This window comes from Oxyura jamaicensis, chromosome 2, assembly GCF_011077185.1.
Source record: "Oxyura jamaicensis isolate SHBP4307 breed ruddy duck chromosome 2, BPBGC_Ojam_1.0, whole genome shotgun sequence".
Classification (NCBI taxonomy): Eukaryota; Metazoa; Chordata; class Aves; order Anseriformes; family Anatidae; genus Oxyura; species Oxyura jamaicensis.
Window position 1 is genome coordinate 114545709 of NC_048894.1, and position 13954 is coordinate 114559662.

Consider the following 13954-nt stretch of genomic DNA (forward strand, 5'->3'; position numbering starts at 1 on the left):
CAGGAGCTGCAGCGGCAGCCGCCGCCTCTGCCTCTGCGCGGCGCGGCCGCCCCGCTCCGGCGCCGTGCGCGGCGGCGGCGGCGGTGCAGGAGGAGCGGGAGGAGGAGGAGGCGGAGGAGCAGCTCCAGCTGCAGCGGCGGCAGCAGCTCCAGCGGCGGCTGCCGGCGTCCCTGCCTCCCGCCCCGCAGCGCGCGGCGCCTCGCAGGTGAGCGGCGGCCGCCTGTTGCCGCGCGGCCGTTGGGGAGGGCGGGCGGCCGGTCCCTCGCGCGCCCCAACGGCCGCGCGGGGCCGGTTTTGGGGGGCGGGGGGGGGGATGGGGTCGCCGCGCCCCGCTGAGGGGCGGAGGGCGAAGTTTGGCGGCCGCGGTGGTGGCAGCCCGGCGGGTGCCCGCCGCAGCGGAGCCGGCAGGTGACAGGGAGCCGGTGGTGGCGGGCGGCCCGCTGCCCTCCGCTGGGCGAGGGGCGTGCGGGTGGGAAGCCGTGATGCGCCTGGGTGAGCCGGGGGTGCTGCAAGGAGAGGTCCGGGAATCAGAAGTGCCCAGGCAGCGCCGCAGGCTGGGTGTCCGTAGGCTTCAAATGCGGCGTCGCGATGGAAGTTTTGTAACTTTGTGGTCTGCTCCTCCCGCTGATGCTGGGATGCAGCAGTAGGCATACAGCGACGGAGGGATAAGGGCTCCAGGTCTGCCTTTTAACCCTGTCGCGGCTCTGGAGCTGTTCCCTGACCTCCCACCCCAATGTCGGGTTGTATCCCGTACATGTCCGGCGCCAACCGGGCGCCTGTTCGCTAACCGAGTGATGGCAGCTGGAGAGCAGCGAGTGCTAGGTCTCTAGGTCTTCAGTTGTGCTGGCCTCTGCCTGTCAGAGGGTAAGTGAGCGTGAGATAAAAGCCAGTGCCATCTCAAATATGTATCTTTACAGATAGGTTGTTTGCTTTGAGGTTGTTCCTCAAAAGAGCGTGATCCCATTAATACATTTCGGGGTGTTACCCGACCACCATTGCATTCACCAGTCAAGTTCCCGTGTTTCTTCAAAATCACTAGTGAATGCACTACTTATTTTTCTGGTTTTATATGGACTTCACCTTATTTATCACAAGACAGAGTTAAAATTCAAAGAACTGCATGCCTAAAAATAAATCTCTCCTTGCTATAAAAAGTCACACGTAAAGCATCAGCTCCTGACCCAAGCTCAGCGCGCTGTGACTGTGAGCAGAATGAGGTGCTACGGTTTTGCAGTGGTAGAAGTAAATACAAAATGTGGCACGTGCGCACGCCGTGATCAGAGGCAAGTGGCTAATTCGTGCATGTAATACTCGGGATGTGTGGCTCCACAGTGGTGTGTAATTATTCCCACAAGCAGTTTTTGGCGTGTTACTGTTTCTGTGCACCAGTGCCTGAACTATGCATGCTCAACCGTGGTGGATTCAGCTCTCCTCTTAGAAGGACCTCAGGTCCCCATCGTGACCACAAGCATGTGGCTGTGGTCGCTGTGTGGCAGCGTGACCTACTGATTCCATGACTGAAAATCCAGAAAAAAAGCACAGAGTACACTATGGGAAGGTGCTGGGTAGCAATCTGTTGAGGTTTAGAAAAAGGTGAGGGATGGTTTTTTTTTTTTTTTTTTTTTTTTTTTTTTTTTTTTGGCTTCTGAAGATTTAGTCCTTCATTAATGATTTCCTTGATTTCTGCAGTCGTACGCTGTCAGAGACTGGAGAATAGATGATCTCCTCCTGTCCATTTTACTCAGTGTAAGTCTATTCAGAATAGCCTTTAATGGTCAGCACTGATCTAACTGCCATGCCAGGCAAATAATTGCACTGAAATCAATGAATATATACTGACATAAAACCGAAAAGAAAATCGGTCTCATGGTATGGTATATTTGTATACGTGAAAGACAAAAATAGCTGTCATAAATACAGTGTATCATTTGAGAAAAAAATAGTCGATGCCCATCTTACAGTTGTCCAAAAAGTTTATTTCTTCCGTTTCAGGAGCTTTTGGATAGGAAAGTGAAGGCAGCAGTCTTGGAATGAGAACTATTCTGCAGAAACTTTTTGTTCCAGTGACTAATCTCCTTCTCTTTAATTCTGTGGTCTTAATCTTATTTTGCACATGTACACGCTGCTATCGTTGGCCAAGGACTGTTTTCTTAGACAGGGCCCCCTAAGTCTGTCGCCAGGTGTCGCAGGGTTAATTCTAATGCCTGTGTTTTAAACTGTTGCTCTTTACATTAATTACATGTGTTCCTATCTCCAGGCACAACAGCCAAATGTAAGTGGTGTGCAATGTTACATTCCAATTAGTTTTGCTGTGCAAACGTGGATTATAGTTGACGGGTAAGTCTGACATGCTCTGCATGACTTGTCATGTTTTTCCTGGAGAGAGGGGAGTCTTGGGACTGAGTCACCGTGGAAGAACATGGAGCCCCGTAGGCACAAAACTGGTGCAATGGAGTGATGAGTCAGACCTCTTATCTTCAAATTTGGTATTGTGTGGTGGTCACGGACTGGGTGCATTGTGTTCATTGTGTACCTAGGCAAGTAACTAGCAAGTGAAAAACTCACTCGGACAATCCTCTGACTCTGCGATGCCTTTTCTTTGCAGAGATGATCCTCCTTCCGTTGAAGTAAAAGGCTGTTGGTTAGGATCGTGGGGGAAATCGGGGTGTATCAACTTGCCGAGCAAATCAGGTCTGCCAGACAACACACTCATTTCCTACATTGTCTCAAATCCAATAGCAGTATGACCTAATGCTCACATTTTCACATCAGCGTTTTTAGAGTTCTGAAAGTGGATCAAGTGTAGAGGAGTAAGAACAGTGTTCCAGCTTCATAGGTCCCCATATCTCTGTGGTGGGTGTTGCTGTGGACTGACAACTTTGATTCTAGAGATTCCAGAGGAAACTGGTGTTACTGCTAAATTAAGGAAAATGAAATTTCTTAGAGATAGTACCCTCAGAAATTTGTTAAACAGTGGGAGTGAAGACCGCTCACGCAGCTATTTTCAGCAACAAAACAAAGCCTTATGTCAGAGGTGTCTTCAGTTAGGCGCTTATTCCGAACTTCCTTGAATGGTAATCGTTAATAACACCATCTTCTCGAGCTAACAGAGCATGAAAATTCCTTCATTTATAATCATTTAGCGGCATGCTTGAAATTCTGTCCACTTACGCAAACAGCACAGGAACAACACTTTTGCTGAAAATTGGGATGGGGGTGGGGGATGGACATGCAGGTGGGGGGCAATTGTGCGGGGGGTAATCCGAATGGCCTGGAAAAGGCCATGCAGAGGCTCACTCTCCTACTTCATTGCAAAAGCTACCAGAGAGAGTGTGTTGGAAATATTATATGAGGTTTTTGTTTGAAAATTGTAGCAGAGCATTATTGATCAGTATATTTTTAAAGCTCGTGAATACAACCAGTCACCATTTTGTGATCGCAACAGGCATTAGCACTAGTTTGGGAGGGGGTGTTGATGGTCTTGCAAAAAAAAGTCTTCTCACATTGTCTTAAATTGGAGAACTGTTACAATGAAGACATATTGGACAGCATGCTGGAAAGATGTGGCAATTTAGATCTAAATCATATCAATTCCAATCAAGTATAAATGCTTCATTTGTTTTTAAGTTAGCAGATATACCTATTATATTCTCTAAACGTATAGATTTCTAAAATGTCACATGTGGAGAAATACAACCTGATATCAACACAGGGAGGGGTTAGCAGTCTCAGCAATTGAGATGAAATGCAAAGCCGCTTGTAAGAACTTGGAAGTGTCAGTGGTCTCTGTGTCTGGGTGTGGAGATCAACAGACCTAAGACCAGTTGCACTGATGAGGAAAGTGATGCCAAAACTGGAAACCTCCAGAGGAAAAAACATCTCAAATGTAGAGATAGAGATCTAAGAAAAGCCTTTAAATACACCTTGTTTGGGTTTAATTACCTTAGAACTGGAACACCATGAAGTTGCAAGATGATAGACGGCACACCCCCTTGAAATGATTTGCATTGTGCTATTGACTTCAGTAGAGCCAGGATTTTCTGTACTACTTAGGATAACCAGGACTGAAATATTCTCTCATTTATGATGATGTAAATCCAGTCCTGGTGTATTTTCTTCCTCACAATGAAGAGAAAGGGATGACAACTCTACTAGCTGTCTGCAGCATATCCACAACTCCTGCTAGAGAACATAATTATTGTGTAGTGTTCCAGTGTGCTATTCAAAACCCTTACCATTAACTCTGTAGTGTCATCGTGTCCTCCTCTATCTGCTATGTGTGTGCTGATGCTATGAGAAGTACTGCAGACAGTCCACGCACTGGCATGTATGCCACAAGGACCTGCAGGGAAATCCTCACCTGCATCTTTTGTTGTACAGCAGCTGCGTTTCTATAAGGGTGCTCTGTGTAGTCAGAGTAGTTCGTAATGAGAAATGCAGAGACTTCTGTAATTGTTCAAATGAGATTACAGCTCAACAGAATTCCACCCTATAATGTACAAAGTACAAAAATAAAGGCTCTTTTTAGTTAAGTCATCTACCAGACTGATGCCAAGAAGCAATGCGATATCTCAAATGATTTTTATTTCTATTTTTTTGAAGTTCCTTAGCTGGAAGAGATGTCAGAAGAGCCAGGGGTGGAGATCTACAAAAATGAAGTAGACTCAGGTGGAATTTCCTCGTGTAGTGTTCTGAATGTCTCTGTTTATTTTATTTAAAATTAAATTCAAACTTCAGAAGCATGCTGATTTTCTTTTCTCTTGGCGCTGACAAGCTCTGCCTTGGCTTTGTTGTCTAAAGAGGTAACAGCAATTAAAATGTGATGTGACAGCGACTTCTATGAACTGTTTTGTGATGTAAGAATCATAACATAAGATTCTTGTGACATGATGAAAATTAACAGGGGAAAGGAAATCTCTCAGCATTACCCACGGCTTTTCAGCAGCTCAGCCAGAACTTCCTCCTGCTTGCTAACTCCCCTCACAATGGCGTGTGAGTTGAGGCCCATCCAACTGGCAAAACTCCTCTATAGAGAGGTCTGACCATGTTGGTTTAAGCAAAAGCCTGATACAAGTTTGCCCTTGGGCCTTCCTGGGGAACAGAGGAGCTCCTGGTGTTGTGCCAAAATGTGCTTGTCATACTTAAGAGCAACTAGATGCAAGGAAAGCAATGAGACTGTGCTGAACTGTTCAGCTTGGATGGTGCCGAAGGGTGGAACTGGTTTTGCACAGTGCCCTTGGAGCCTGCAGGGTAGGTGAGCCGCCTCCAGAAGGAAGAGCCACGTCCAGCAGTTCTGGGCATCTCAGTTGTGACGTCCATGGGCCACTGGAGAAAAGGAAAGGCAGAAGATAATGTAACTCTTTCTGGAATGTAATTATTGCCATTAGAAGATTAAAACCCAAATGAAAGCATAACCCACCTCTGTCTTGAAGTGATAAAGATGAAACCTTGTGCGGGGAAGGAAAGAAAAGATCAGCTTCCATCAGAAACTGAAGAGGGAACAGTGGGAGCAAGTTGGTAGTACGATCTTGCTGGAAAGATTTGAGCTGACTATGAGATCAGATGCATGTTGTTCTGATCTTGACCCCGGCTTCTGGGCAGCTATGGTCCCTCACCAGGTCTGTACGCACAGGAGCTGTCTTTTGTGGGCCATTTGTTTATTCCCTTATGCCTCGCAGAATTGCCCCATGTGGTGGCTATTTGCATCTATTGAGCTTTCTCACAATCGCGCTGTTGTACTTGGTTGGTACCAGAGTTAAATGCCGGTTGGCCTGTGCTCCGCCACACGATCATTGTCCCCAGAAATCACCGCCACAAAGTAGGTCTTGATGGCAGCCTGAAGTAGCAGGCAGCTCTCCTCTGTTCTTTCCCCTTTGGAGCACTCTTTGCTTTGGCACGCCTGTCAATGAGCCTGCCCATGTGGTTGCACAGCCCAAACTTGAGCTGCGCTGCGAGCCTTGCCTCCCTGAAGAAAGAAGCAGGGCTCTTGGCTGCCCACCAAAGCCCATCATGGCTTGACAGCTACGCTTTAATGAAATGGACCGACCAACTTCTTGGCGGGCAGAGTGCCAGCCTAGCAGATGGGCCTGAATGTGGGCAGCCAGCAAAGCAGCTACATACGTGTAGATGTAGAGACTGTGTGTATGGGTATAATAAATAGGGATCTCTTCAATTTGGGAGAAGTTGTCCAAGTGAAAGACTGAGCTCTAAAACAAAGAGCCCGAGAAGAGACTTCTTGCAGGGAAGGGATGCGTTAGAGTGCTCAGAGTGGGAATCTGTACTTTCCTTGTTGCTCTCTGCTTGCTGTTTTGCTGGTTATATAATAAACAAAGGAGGCTGTTTAGACTTTTGAATCCGGGCACTCTTGTTACTGTAACTGAGAACGTGGAAAACAACGCTTTACTGCAGTGAATCCTTTTGCAAACCTGTTTGAAGCTCAGAGCCTACCGGGATGCTCACTAGTACAGTGAGTTCAGTGAAAATCTGTGCGTGCCATGCTTTTCGTTTTGAGTGAATTACAGTATGAAGTATTTCACTGAACAAGAGTTACATAGAAATCAGTTACCAGTAATCAGTACAGAATGTAACAATGCTTTCCATATTGATACTAGCCCTAATGCTTCAAATCCGTGCATGGTCAGCTAGTGCGTAAGTGCTGGGCCCCTTCCATGGATGGCTGCCAGTTGCCCCCTGTGTGCAGGCCACATAACCACTGGTAATTAAACATTTACAGGTCCTTTAAAGAGCTAAATGTTAGTTGCACCTCTACAGAAGGAACACAGAAAAGCCAAGTGACTTGAACCTGTCTGCAGAGGGATTGGATTTCCAAAGCCTGTGTCCCTGGAGACCTCTGCCTAATTTTATCAGTGTGATGCTGGAGAATTGCCAGGCCTTGCTGTCTCAGGTCACACAGGTATCTTGGTTGAAACTCCAGGTCTCTGCATTAGGAGAGAGCGCTAGTAGATTGCACGATGAATAGCATCACAGCACCAGCTGGAAACTGCCCCAGGCTCCTCTTAAAACTTTGAAGGGTCTGTGGACACAGTTTTTCTGGAGCTTTACAGGGCAAACCAAGAGGATCTATGATTCTTGGCAAAATCTATAATGAGCTCTGGAAGCAATTTTCTTCCTCAGAGTTGTCTTCACCACCCCAATGGTTAGAGATCTGTTGGTTGTTTTTTTCTCCACTCTCAGTATAAAAGCAGAGATTCAGCTGTATGTTTCAAGGACCTGTAAATTAGACAGATTAGCAGAAATTACAGGGGTAAGAAATCCCTTTCAGTTTCACCTGGAGGCACACGGCAGCTGTTTGCGTGACTCTCCGATCAAGCAGCGCAGTGTCTGGAGGAAGTGCCCAGAAAGCTGAGATGAGCCCACGGCTGAGATGGGCTGCCGGGGTGTTTTGGCCTGGAGGAGGGCACCAGGCTTTCGGTGGGGGCTGGACCCCTGCAAGGGGTCCTCAGGGACTGTGGTGAGGGGAATGTTTTGAGGAGAGGGAATTTCTTAGGGCCTGAATTTTCAAAAGACAGTTACAAACTCCTGTAGTTTTCAGTGGGTATTTGCTCCTGTAGTAGAAATGCTGTGGTATGCCCAGTGCCTTATGAATGCAAAATGAGAACATATTCTGCTCCGAGTATAATGCTCGACTTGCACACACTTCTCTTAACTTTTTATTCTTTTATTCTTTCAGACATGTTTACCACGTAACCCTGCTCGTTTTTTCCCTCCTTAAGGAGTAACCATGCATAGACCCTAGTCCAGAGCAAGCAGTTTAATGGTAGCATGCACTGCTTAATGGGAACTACAGGACTTTAAATGTGCTGTGTGAGAACTCTGCAAGTTTCTGCTCATTTAATCCTTTCTCCTTAGCCTACATCTGCCATTCCCTTTTTGTACAGGCTAGGGTGAACGTTGCTCTTAAGTCTCAGGTGATTTTTGTCAGTTCTCTTATCACCTGCAATCAGCTGCTTCTGGTGGGCCTTCCACAAAAACACAGGTGCAGTCCTGCAAAGGACTGGGAAAGGGAAAGGGAAAGGCAAAGAAAAACAGGATGGTGGAGGAGGGCTGTGAAAAGGGGAAGGTGGGGTGGAGAAAAATGAGATGTGAGAGAAGGAAAACAAGGCAAAATGGAAAGGTAGAAGGAAAGAAAAAAACCTGAAACCAACAATGAGGAAAGAGGGAGGGGAAAGGAGAGGGGAAAAAAACACAACAACAGATCATCAGATGAGAAGTACTGAGCTGTTTTAATGAATATAAAAACATGCTCCAACTTGGTTCTTTTTCTCTTGATGTGATGGAGCAGGGCTCACCTTGCAACAGCTTCTTTGGGAAAAGGGTCTCATTTGACCTCACGGGACTACTTAGATGGGAAAGTCACTTGAGAAGACCTTTGCAGGGCAAAGAGCAATGTCAAAGAGTAGCAGGTTCAAGATTTATGCCAACAGATAGGACACCGATTTCCTTTTCATTATAAGTCTGCTGAGGTAGGAATACATTTGTCCTCCGTTAAGTGCTGGCACTGAGAAGAGGAAAGTAAGTTGCTGTATGTTTTAAGACTGCAGACAGGCACATTGAAAGCTGAACTGTATCACACCCTGCTCTGTATAACCTTCTGCAGAGAAAGGTGATGCATACTGTCAAGTACCGTAATATTAGAGGTATTATTTTTGCAGTTCCTGTTTCTCTAGGCAGATACAGAAGATCTAAAACCAATGTTCATGAACGTGTCATCAGTCTACCCTAAAAAGCGCTTTGCTAATTTTTGCTTCCCAACCCCTGTTTAATCCAGTCACAATGAGTCTGACATTATTATGGACAACTGCATGAAAGTTGTTTGCACAGAAAAAGATAAACAGTAACTGCTATTCAAGGTTAGTAACATAAATGCAGCTACTTAGTATATATCTTTGCAGGGTGGATTAGCTAAGTCCTCCTCCTTATGTAGAAAACACCTTTTGATGAATGGTATGTTACATTTGTCTCCTTGTAATGCTCCTCTACATTTCCACAGGGAATGCTGTGTTTCTTATTTTCTGGGAGCCCCATGTAATGATTCCTCTTGACGTTTACACTAAAATGTTGCTTACCTTCTTTTTTAAATATAATTATTCCTGTGCAATTTGTACCTTTTTTTTTTCTTCTTCTTCCAAAACATGAAAGCTTGGTAGGGCATAATAAAACTTGTGATTTGTTGTGGGCAGACAGATTTTTGATGGCGAGCTTGATTGTCAGAACAAATGACAATGGCTTCTTAACCATCAGCTCTATTCCAAATAATTAATGTGATGTTAGTGACCTTAGTGAAGCAATGGGCTGTATTACACTGTCTGCGAAGCACGGGACTCTACCGTGTCTTTCTATCATAAAAAGGCCCTGCATGTGCTGTAGACCCTATGAAGAATTTGTAGAGATACTTGAAAGGATAAAATGCTGTATAAATTCCTAAAGTTCAAAGAGAAAATACCACTCAGGATAAAAAAAAAAAAAAAAAAAAAAAGGGAGCTTATCCCATCAGCAGCTTCACCATATATGACAGATCTTGTGCTAAGTCCTGTGCCATTGGTGCAAATGCCTCTGGGGTTTACCAAGTACCCAAGTGGAAGGACCGGAAGAAAGACTTGGAGAACGCTGACCTTGGAGGGGCAGAGGGAGAAGGCATGCGTTTGCCAATAAGTGATGCTGATTCTCCAGGTAGGATATGAGTAGGGAAGGTTTAAGACATGTACAGCTAGGACTGTCTTGCATTTCCCATGAAAATGCCTTTTAAAGGCATTATTACGTACTTATCAGTATTACTGCATAAGTATTGGTCCGGAAATGAAACTGGGAGCTGTACAAGTCGGGCAACTCTGCTATCCTAACATAGGGAGTGATCACACCAGGTCTGAACTGATACTTTTGAGAACTGAAACTTAGTGAGTCTACGTCTCAAAAATCAGTAGTTATGTTCTCCTCCCTGTGCCATATAACAACATTAACATCAGATCAAAGATCCTCACCTTCAGGCCATGAGTGTAATCGAAAGTTTGGAAAAAAGGCTGGTTTAGAGGTGACACTTCCTTCTGTCATCCCTGTGTGTGTCCTGGACCTGGCTGCTTCCTTCTCTTGCCATCCCTTGCCCTCCCAGAGAAACACCCCACTGACCAGGCAGCCCAGCCATTCCCTTATCCCCCAGCACACAGCTGATCTCTCCTGTACAAGCCAAAGCTCTCCCCTTCTGCCTGTGGGGCTTGGATTTAAGCAGCTCTTCCTTACCTCAGCCCCTGCTGCACCTTGACCATACCTTCAAATTATCTCCATAAATCATTTGCACTCATGGTCACACAGAACAACGCAAACCTCGGTAGCTGTTGCCGTAGGAGATGTGCCGGGACAGCTTTCGTGGTTGCCCAAGGAAGGGAAGGATGCAGTGACATTTTGGTGGCTGTATTGATCCTAGGTGCTGTTTTGGGCAGCTAACCCAGTGCTTGTGGTCCTTGCTTCCAGTAGTGCGAACGTTTGGCCTCTAGGAAATTAGGTGGAGAATGCCCTAGCATTAAATAAGGTGCATGTGGACATGTAGCAGTAAGTGCTATCCAAGGCAAGTATGTGGGAGGCTGTGGTGGCTGCTAGGGCAGATACACTTATTGGAGGCCGTGTCGTGGCGTTCGGGCCTTTGTTGATTACCACAGGCATAGAAATGGTTCATATAGCTTTCCTCTATTGGCAGGGAAAGGAAGAAGCGTGGAGCCCCATCTCTGTTCTGACGCTGAAGTGTAGATTAAAGGCACTCCCCTTTTCCCCATGGTTTTGGTTTCAGGAGGCTGTAGCAATGTATTATAAGCAGTTGCGGGAGCTTTAGTGACAGCTGTTTTGCTTGAAAGCCTGTATCTGCCAGTGTCTGTAACATGATTTGATGTAATCCTTTGGATTTCCTCATGTTTAAAAAAGCTGCAGAGTCTCTCTTGCCTACCAAAACACATTTAACAGTTGAAATTTTAGCAGTGAGTATTTCTAAAGTCTACCATTTTGCATATCCTCTGTTTGATGATCCTACTGTTTATGTATTTTTAATACATCTCTCACATTAGTCTGAACATCCAATTAAGGACACAGCTTTGGAAAATGTGAGAGTCAGGGGTTTTGGGGAGAGCAGAAGTAAAATAACACTACCAGAAACCTTACTAGTCTAGTTTCCTATATACTGTTTGCTGCTCAAAACTGAGCAAAAATATTTAAAAACCAAGTTGTCTTTCATGGCAGACTTCATGCCTATGAGTCAATCTCATCTTACTACTCAGCTGCCGAGCACATTTGTCCTTGAAACCCAAATTTCCCATACATCACTGACGTGTTCAGCAAGACCTTGAAATTACGCAATAACGGGAGAGCTGAAAGCTGCTGCCAAATCTACCAGCTGGTCCTGGTTGTCTGGAGCTGACCAGGAGCTGCAATTTCAGGCACTGCCGTACTGCAGGCTGAAGGCAGCAGTGCTGCTGCCTGCCCCCCCGGCACCTTGCTGCCCCCTTGGCCGGGTGAGGAAATGCAGATTTACCCCAGAGAGCAGGATGCTTGGTGTCATTCCCCCGACGTCGGCCGGGCTGTCGCTTTTGCCACATTCTGTTTGCCCGAGATGGTTCACTTTCTCTAAGGGAAGCTGTACTTGAAAGGAAGAGGTATGCACTGGTGTGGTGGGTTGTGTGGCACGCTGCCCCGCTTAAAATGCAAGGAGGGAGAGGGGGGATATAGCCCCTGATTTTAGCACTTCAGAGTTAGCTATTCTGAAAACAAGTCCAGGACAATTGAATTTGATACATTTTTATTTTTTTTCCAAAGGACTTTCTGTGGTCCTGCCTAAGAGAGAGAAAAACAATGCTGGTCCTGTTTCTGGTGCTGTGGTTTACATCCCAATTAGCTAATATCAGTGCACTTATTTTTGCTAAGCTATATACCTATAAACTTGTTTGTTTTTTATTTTAGACCCACTTATCCAAAACTGCCAGCATCTATTTGGATGATTCTAATGGGGCTTTGGGAGGCGGGGAAAAGGGTGTTTGGTTTTCATGGTGTTCCTTTATTTGCTTTTCCTTTATTAGTTTCTTTCCACTGAAATGACAGCAAAGGTTGCATGTTGTTGTAGTTAGCTCTTCATGTATCTGTTTTAATCTAAGGACTACAAGATACTGGGCCAGTCTATATTTTGGTAGTAGTCTTGAAATGCGGTAATCAAAAAGAATGTATTGCTTTGTTCGCAAAGCCTCAAACAAAAAGGCAAGTGAAACTTCTCGGGCCTCTTCCTATCTGCTTGCCTAAGTCTAATGAATCTTTTGTTAACCAGGGGTCAAAAAATCATTAAGAATACTTTTGGTCTTTATGCTTTACCCCGTACTTCTACCTCTGCTTGGGTAGAACTTGGTATAGTTATTTACCAGTGGCTGGAACCAAATTTGTGAAATGTCATTAAATGTCCTTTAAAAGGAGGTCCGGCTTACACCCATATGCGGCCCTTGAGTATACAAACATTTGTTAGCGTATCTTACGTGAGCAGTTAGATTGGAAGCTCTGACCATTCAGAGGGTCTTTACTGTTTTTCACAGCTTATATTTCACAGTTTATTCCTGCGGGGTTTTCTTTGTTTGTTTGTTTTAATGAGACAATCCTCCCTTACCTTGAAAGAGCTGAGTGTTTGATGTGACTTTGTTAGGGATGTGGTAGCACCCACTTGCATACTAAGCATGAATCATCAGTGTCATTAGATACTGAAGTGTTTTAAGAGGATCTTGATATATCAAGCTCTGCTCCATATAGTCTGTGCATCTGTATTAACTGGTTTCTTAACTATAGTGTTTTTCTACTTGACAAATTCTCAGCAGAAACATGTGCAGCAGTTGCTTCTAAAAATGCTGCATTTGTAACTGGTAACTGTGCTGTTACTGTTGGTTTATTCTGTATGTATTCTATATTCACATTCTGTTTTAAAATCTCCCTTTTAAAAGGAAAATACATGGAACAGTTATCAAGAAATGCTACAGAGAGCTACCACAGTCCAGAAGAATTTACAGCAGTGCAGCTAATCTATGTCTCCTCAAGCAAAAGAGCTGTGTAACACACAATCTAGACAGCAGAGGTTTAGCTCCATGAATTCGTGTAGCTCCACTGAAGTCACTTCTAAGAGGATCTGCCCTGACTCTGAGCATGTTCCTTGTGAAGCTATTCATCATGCAGCACCCAGCACATACAGCTGGGGCAGGATCAAATCGCACGTGCATCAGAGAAGGGAAGTAAAGGCCTGAATATACACATACATGCATGGCTACAAAGGTAGGGGGACTGAATTTCTTAGTGTTTTAGAGGCTGGGGGGGAAGGAGACAATGATAATGCGAAAAAAAAAAAAAAAAGTCGGGAATCAATATTCAGGAAGCTTTTTGAAATTGCTGTGTATCACAGAAAATAACAAGGAGAAGGTCAACGTCCTAAGACCACGCACTGAGATGATGAGAGGCCCTTTCAAATGGGCTAGAAATCATATCTGCATTATTCCTTGATTCAAGAAAAGAGAATATTTTGAATGTCAGGAATTATTCCATTTTTCTCAGCAATCTGACTGAGGATGAACACCTTTCCCACTTGTAATATGAGTAATATTAAGTCAGCTCGTTTCTCAATGCCAGGCTTCAAGTCCTACACAGGCGCAAGTTCATCATTGTTGTATTTACCAGCCAAGTGAACTATCTCCTTTGGTATTTAACTACTGCATCCCTGATCACATCAGCTACTGCTGCAAGTAATGATTTGATTTTGTCAGAGTTAGACCTGTTTAATAACAACCTGAAATAATAAATGCTTCTGTTCCTGTCAGTCAATACCCCTTCTTTATAACCTTTTCAACATAAGTTTAAAAAAAAGACATTGTGAAAACTCTGGGAGCTGATGCTAGAGCTCACTTCCAGTAACAATCTCTGCATGCACGCCTAG

General features: G+C 44.9%; 1 protein-coding gene across 1 annotated transcript in view; it reads left to right on the top strand.

Moving 5' to 3' along the window:
* Positions 1-16: 16 nt before the first annotated feature.
* Positions 17-13954, top strand: part of DTNA (dystrobrevin alpha) — a 221709-nt gene continuing 207771 nt past the window's right edge. The window contains exon 1 of the mRNA XM_035319608.1: positions 17-205. The gene's annotated coding sequence lies outside the window, so the exon portion shown is untranslated. The remainder of the gene's footprint in view (positions 206-13954) is intronic.